Here is a 7181-nt window from a genome sequence, read left to right on the forward strand (position 1 = left end):
AGAGGTTGGCAAGCCAAAGAGACAAAATGGCGTGGGATTCACCATTAAGAAGCGTTGATCTAGCATAGATTACTGGCTAGAGTCAGGTTCCCTAAAAATCGTAAGTCTAATCTTTGGAGCTGGTGGTCGTAGACATCCTCTTCCACTATAACTGGCTTACCTGAGTTGAGAAGGGTTATTTAAAAGCCGAGGATTGAACCCAAGGCGGAATGAGACAACTGGAGGCTGGAATCTACCAATAAGAATTTCTTTTCCTTTAACTCTCTTTATTATTTTTATATATTCTCCATCTCAATTTCTGTCATTTATTTAATTTCACAATTTCAATTTAATTTAAATACTATTTTTATTTTTCCAGATTGAAATTCTTAATTATATTTTTTTCAGGAACGCAAGTTTCTTGGCCAAGAAATTGTCCAATATTTCAAGAAACAAGCATTCGTACAATCCGGTCCCTGAGGATTCGACCCTACTTCCCCTTTACAGTTATTTTTATTATTTTATAGGGAATAGGATATTTTTGGTGCTCTCAATGATCGCATCAACTTAGCATACAATTGTTCTTCTCAGAGTATCTGAAGTACAATGCAAAGGTGAGTATCATGCTCAGACTTAGTTTTAGAATAGATCAGGATGAAAAACTACTACAAATTCTTGTTACAAGTTATTTTTCTCCCCCTAATGTCAGAAAAACTATCAAATCAAAATTGTAATCACAAATCACATCATAATTGAATCTCCAATACCTTCAAAACATTTGATAATACAAAGAAACTTGTAATTAATATACATTCTCAACTTTCTTTGAGGATTGATAAACCGTAATTTATACATATTTTTATCCCATGCTTAGCACATTCATGGATGATTTCTCATTATATTTGGTGAATTCGATGCTCCTAATCCTTTAATTTCATGTTTTATACTTAGGTGAGCATAGGAGAATAAAAAGAGCGAGAAACGGGCTGAAAACAGAGAAAATAGACCAACATGAGAAATCAACATGGCCTGGACTTCCTCACACGGGTAGTCCACATGGCCGTGTCCATTTGGCAGAGTCGAAGCACGAGACCACATTCTCGTGCCTATTTAACAGCCTTGACCACGGCCTGAAGTAATCGCACACTGGCCTGTCCCTGTCGAGCCCAAGTATAGTCCTATTCGGAAAAGGCCACTTTTAAGGGTTCTTAGGCATTCTAAAGCCTATTTAAACACCTGAGGAGGCACTAGAAAAGTGTACATGGAGTAGGAGGCAAGGAATTACTCAAGGAAAGCTGATTGATCCATCTCAGAAGCCAGATTCATTGTCAAGACTGAAGATCTCCCTTCAATTTCCTTCAGGAGTTTTGGGCTTTCTTTATGATTTGTTATCTTTACTCTTTTGAGATGTTTTCATTTATAATTATGAATTAAACCCCCTAAATACCTAAGGGTAATGAAACCTAAGACGGATCTTGTTATTATTATCTGAATTGTGTGATAAATATTTGACTTGTTCTTAATTATGTGTTCTTAATTCTTGTTTTAATATTCTAGGATATTGATTCAAGTTAATGCACTTATTCAGAGGAGCAAAAGTCCCTGTCTAAGAGTAAATTTGTCGTAATTAAGCGGAGTTGATTTCACGCCTAGAGATAGGGTGACAAGATTTTGCCGGATTAGGGTGAAACCTAATAAGGGAGTCCATAAATCCAGCTAATGCAACACTAGGGTGTTAATTAGAAAGAGATTTCAATTAATTAACCTAGGGTTAGACGTTATTAGTCTCGTGAGAGATAATAATATAACTTAGGGATTTTTATGGACCAAGTCAAATGAATAAATCATCTGATTCAGAGTTAAATAACAAGTGAAGTCTAGGTGGATTTTTCCTTGGGTATTGTCTTAATCAATCGAGTTTTCCCAAAAGATTTTCCCCAATTTTCTCTCTATGCACCTTTACTTTAATTAATTAGTTTAGATAAACAAATCCCTTAATTTTTAGGCTAGATAATAAAAAGAAAGTAATTACTAGTACTCTTGGTTCCTTTGGGTTCAACAATCCTATCTTGCTAAAGCTATACTACTGTTTGATAGGTACACTTGCCTTCATCGTGATAATAGTTAGTTTCAAAAGTGATTAATTATAAATTTTTAAAACCTGTCACGAATATCACGTATCAAGTTTTTGGCGCCGTTGCTGGGGAACTAAGATATTAGGAACATTCGATTTTTATTACTTTAGCCATATTTACTTTTAGTGCAATCTATTTTTAGTTTAATTTCACTTTTCTAACTTTTATTTTATTTTCTTCTGATAGGTTTTTCTAGTTTATGACCAGAAGAAACCCGTCAAGACCATTACTTTTCGATAGTGAGATCGATCGCATAGTTCGCAGAAATCAAAGAGAAAAAAGGCGAAGCTTAAGATACACAGAGGAAGAGCAAGAGGACTATAATCACACCACAACCAAGGAGATGGCTGAAAACTAGGAAAATCTGCTACCTCTTGTGATTGCTGCTAATTAGAATCCTGCTCCGCGTACTATGTATGATTATGCTAAACCTTCTTTATCAGAAACTAAATCAAACATAGTTAGGCCTGCTGTTGCTGCAAATAATTTTGAACTGAAACCTAACACAATTCAAATGGTACAGCAATTTCTTTAGTTTGATGGTTTACAGGACGAGGATCCTAACGCTTACTGTGCAAATTTTCTGGAGTTTTGCGATACATTTAAAATCAATGGCATTTCTGATCATGCCATTCGTCTTCGGATATTTCCCTTTTCATTGAGGAACAAAGCTAAACAGTGGTTGAACTCGTTACCACGAGGGTCAATCACTACTTGGGAACAAATGATCGAAAAGTTTTTATTAAAATATTTTTCGCCGACTAAAATGGCTAAATTACGTAATGATATCTCTTCTTTTGTGTAGATGGATTTAGAAACACTCTACGATGCATGGGAGAGATACAAGGACCTTTTGAGAAGATGCCCTCACCGTAAGTTACCACTCTGGCTACAGGTTCAAACGTTTCACAATGGCTTGGATCCTTCGACTAGACAGATGATTGACTCAGCTGCTGGTGGAACTGTCAATAATAAGACACCTGAGGATGCTTATGAATTTATAGAAGAGATGTCACTGAATAATTATCAGTGGCAAGTCATGAGGAAAAAACCAACGAAAACAGCCAGTGTTTTTAACGTCGATTCGATCACCATGCTCTCTAATCAGGTAGAACTTTTGAATAGAAAAATTGATGGTTTTCTTGGTTCTTCACAGGTTCACCCAGTAATGCAATACGAAGCAAATGGAAGTGGATCAAGCAATTCAGAATACCCACCCTATGGCCACAACATGGAGAACGGGCAGTTAAATTACATGGGTAATAATCCTCAATCTCAAAATAATCCTTATAGTAACACTTACAATGCAGGTTGGAGGAACCACCCAAATTTCTCATGGGGAGGCCAAAGGAATCAAAGACCACCACCTCCAGGCTTCCAACAACCACCCTACCAACAAGAGAAAAAGCCGAACCTTGAGGAGATGCTAACAAAATCCATCTTAGTGTCAGAAACTCATTTTTAGAATACCGAGACAGCACTTAAGAATCAACAAGCGTCGATCCAAGGGCTCAAAACTCAGATAGGACAGCTCGTCAAACTAATTTCTGAAAGACCACCAGGAAGTTTACCTAGTAACATTGAACCCAACCCAAGGGGGCAATTTAATGCAATTACCATCCAAGACAAGGAAGGGTTAGTGGAACCTAAACCAGAACCAAGGCAAGGAATTGTGGTAAGTAAAAGCAAAGGTGAGGAAGACCACAATGAACAAACATCGATAATTAAAGAGTACAAACCTCATGTGCTATACCCTAATGTGACAAGGAAAGACCGTACAAACGAACAATTTGGTAAATTCCTTAAATTATTAAAGAAATTACATATTAACTTACCATTTATAGAAGCTCTTTTGCAGATCCCAAACACAGTCAAATTCTTAAAGGAGCTTTTAACAAATAAACGGAAGTTGGATGAGGTGTCGCATGTGGAGCTAAATGTGGTTTGCTCAGCCATACTATAGAATAAGATGGCCAACAAATTAAAAGATCCAGGAAGTTTTACGATTCCTTGATTAATTGGTAGCTTAGATGTTAATAATGCTTTGGCTGATTTAGGGGCTAGTATCAATGTCATGCCTTACAAAATTTTTAAGCAACTAGGTCTTGGGAAACCCAAACAAACTAGGATGAGTATTCAATTATCCGATAAAAAAATCAGATTTCCTAGGGGTATTATTGAAGATGTACTCGTTAAAATTGAAAAATTTATATTCCTAGTTGATTTTGTTGTTCTAGACATAGAGGAGGATAGTAACGTGCCTTTAATTTTAGAGAAGCCCTTTTTAGCAACTGCTAGAATGATAATTGATGTTGGTACAGGTGAACTCACACTTCATGTGGGTGATGAAACAATCACTCTTCAAGCTCGTAATTCAAGTAACACCTCAAAAATCGAGGGTGATTGCATAAATCATACTACTAGTACTGATCATGTGGTGAAAGCCTTTGTATAGAAAACAGGTTTGAAGAGCGCACATGAGCTGTGTTCAAGCAACAACAAAGGACCTATCTATGAAGAACGAAGGCTGCGAGTTAAGGAACTAGATGAATGTGTGGACACATAAACCAAAACCACGACTTGATGAGCTTAATATTCTGCCAAATCAACTTAAGGTTGGAGACAAAGTACTACTGGATGCAGCAGAGTATTGCCACTTCTGAATCTAATGGAGAAATTCCTCTCACGATACTTAATATTTTCCATACGATACAGTTGAGGTAATTCATCCTAAATTCGGCACTTTCAAGGTAAATAATACTCGTCTAAAACCTTATTTTGAAAAAATTGATAGTAGGGATGAGGAGTGTAAACTCCTCGAACCACCATGACTATGCAAGATCAAAGTAAGTCGAGCTTAGACTATAAATAAGTGCTTTTTGAGAGGCAACTCGAGCGCTAACAGTATTGACTGCTTTAAAATTTTAGTTCTTAACATCTAATCACTAGCTAAGTCCTTGAAACACAGGTTTTCTAATCCACACGGCTAGGCACACAGGTGTGCCTTAGCCTGTGCTCACACCACGGGCGGAGACATGGCCGTGCGATACGGCCGTGTGAAAACATGCAAAATTTTCCCAACATAAGATGCGATAAGTTGCCACAACCGTACGATGTGGTCGTGGGCAAGCCTGTCAAAACAACACGAGCGTAAGACACGCCCGTGTCCTGAAACCGTGGTTGAAATTGAGAATTTAGCACGAGTGTGTCTTTGATAAAATAACACGGGTGTGCACCTATATACACAGGCGTGGGAGAAGCGAACGAAGCAGAACACGGTTGTGCGACATGGCCGTGTGCCTAAAATCTATATAAATCCCTCACTATTCATCATCCCCTTCCCCAAAATCCCTAACCCTAGCTGCCCCAACTCTTGGCCTCGCCCTTCTTACCACGCCCGTGTGCTGACCCAATCTCTTCCATCTTGCATTTGCTACTCTTTTCTCTCTATTCTCTTCAAATATTTTACTTATTTCATGATTTTTTATTATTTTATTTGACTATTTTGGGTAAACATTTATGGTTATAATGATAGTAGTACTTATGCTCTTTGTTAGAAATTTGCCATTTTAGTCACTGCACTATGCTACATTCATCCATTTTTCTTGTTTACATGGCTTTTATGCTTACCCACACCATATTTCATATTATCAAACCCACATGCATTCATTCATTAGATATTCCATTTAGCACTATTCCCATGCTCCTATTGTTAATAATGACTTCCATTAGGATTTAGTTACTTTTCATCTTACCTGTTACATGTGATGGCCATGAAGTATTCTTCTTTAATGTTAAGATACTTGCATACCTCTCCATGCCATTCTTGGGGAGTATTGTTTTAACTTTGACTTTTCATTGCAGGTATACCATGTCAACCTCACGTGGCAAAAAGACTGCCGTCCTCACTTCAAAGAAGAGGAAAAGAGCAACGTCATCCTCGAGTCCTACCACTGAGATTTTCCATCCTTTCCTTCAGTTCCCTTTAGGACCCCAAGAAGAACACTTTCAGATACTTCGGGCCCGACCCTTAGGTGTGGGCTGCTACATTGACTGGGCGCACTTGAACAAGTCTAACTGGTTGACGCGGTCTAAGCTATTCTAACGACTGACCCGTGGGAGCTCTTCTTTGGGATCATCGAGCCGACGTACCTCGAGCTCACCCTGGAACTCTGTTCGACCTTTCACTTCCAAACCTTTATGACGGAGTTTGATGATTCAGGAATGGTCCAATTCTGCCTCAGTGGTTTGGTTCGCCAGTTAAGCGTACCCGAGTTTGAAATTGCACTAGGGCTGTATACGAAGGAGTTCATGGACGACAACGAGATCGACACCCTTCATCGCCATATCCACTATTCTCCTTCGAAGTGTTGGAGAGCTTTAGTCCCTTACTCGGCCACCTATGACCCCAGCTGCTCCAAGGCATCGGCTCTCGCACCGTCCTTGAGATACCTGCATGCTATCCTTGCTCACACCCTGACAGGACAGCGGGAGAGCACCGGCGTCGTCAACACTCACGACGCCTACTTTTTATGTAGTATGGCGAATGGGCACGTCTTCGACCTTGCCTATTTCATTGCCCTCGCCATCTGCCATTAGACGGAGCGGTATAGGAGATGAGTCATCTCTATTGGCCCCTATATGACTAGACTGGCACGGTACTTCGGGCTCTTCAACACAGCAGCACAATCATCCTCCCTCACCCTCATCGGCCAAATGTCCACACAGGGCATCTCGAGTATGCTACGTATAAGGATGATCAAGAAATGATGTGGAACCTACACTCCTCAGTACCACCTCATCCAATCCACCGAGGAGGAAGACCCAGAGAACATTACTGATGATGTCCTTCCATGTCATGAGGACCCACCGTCTCAACCACCACCTATCCATCATCCAGTTCATGTGGCGGCTTCATACTCTAACATTTCTGAGCGCCTTACTCAATTTGAGTAGTAGTGTTTTCAGCGCTTTGATCACATTGATGCTACTCTTCATCGGATTTGTCAACACCTTCACATCTCATCGCTACCACCACCTCGCGAACTATTCGGCGATGACGATGTT

General features: G+C 39.4%; 1 non-coding gene across 1 annotated transcript; it reads right to left on the reverse strand.

Annotated features, from left to right (window-relative positions):
- Positions 1–2886: 2886 nt before the first annotated feature.
- On the reverse strand, positions 2887–2993 carry LOC121207414 (small nucleolar RNA R71). Its single transcript, XR_005902505.1, has one exon. It is a non-coding gene; the product is annotated as a small nucleolar RNA R71 (small nucleolar RNA).
- Between the last annotated feature and the right edge of the window lie 4188 nt (positions 2994–7181).

This window comes from Gossypium hirsutum, chromosome A09 (genome assembly GCF_007990345.1).
Source record: "Gossypium hirsutum isolate 1008001.06 chromosome A09, Gossypium_hirsutum_v2.1, whole genome shotgun sequence".
Lineage (NCBI taxonomy): Eukaryota > Viridiplantae > Streptophyta > Magnoliopsida > Malvales > Malvaceae > Gossypium > Gossypium hirsutum.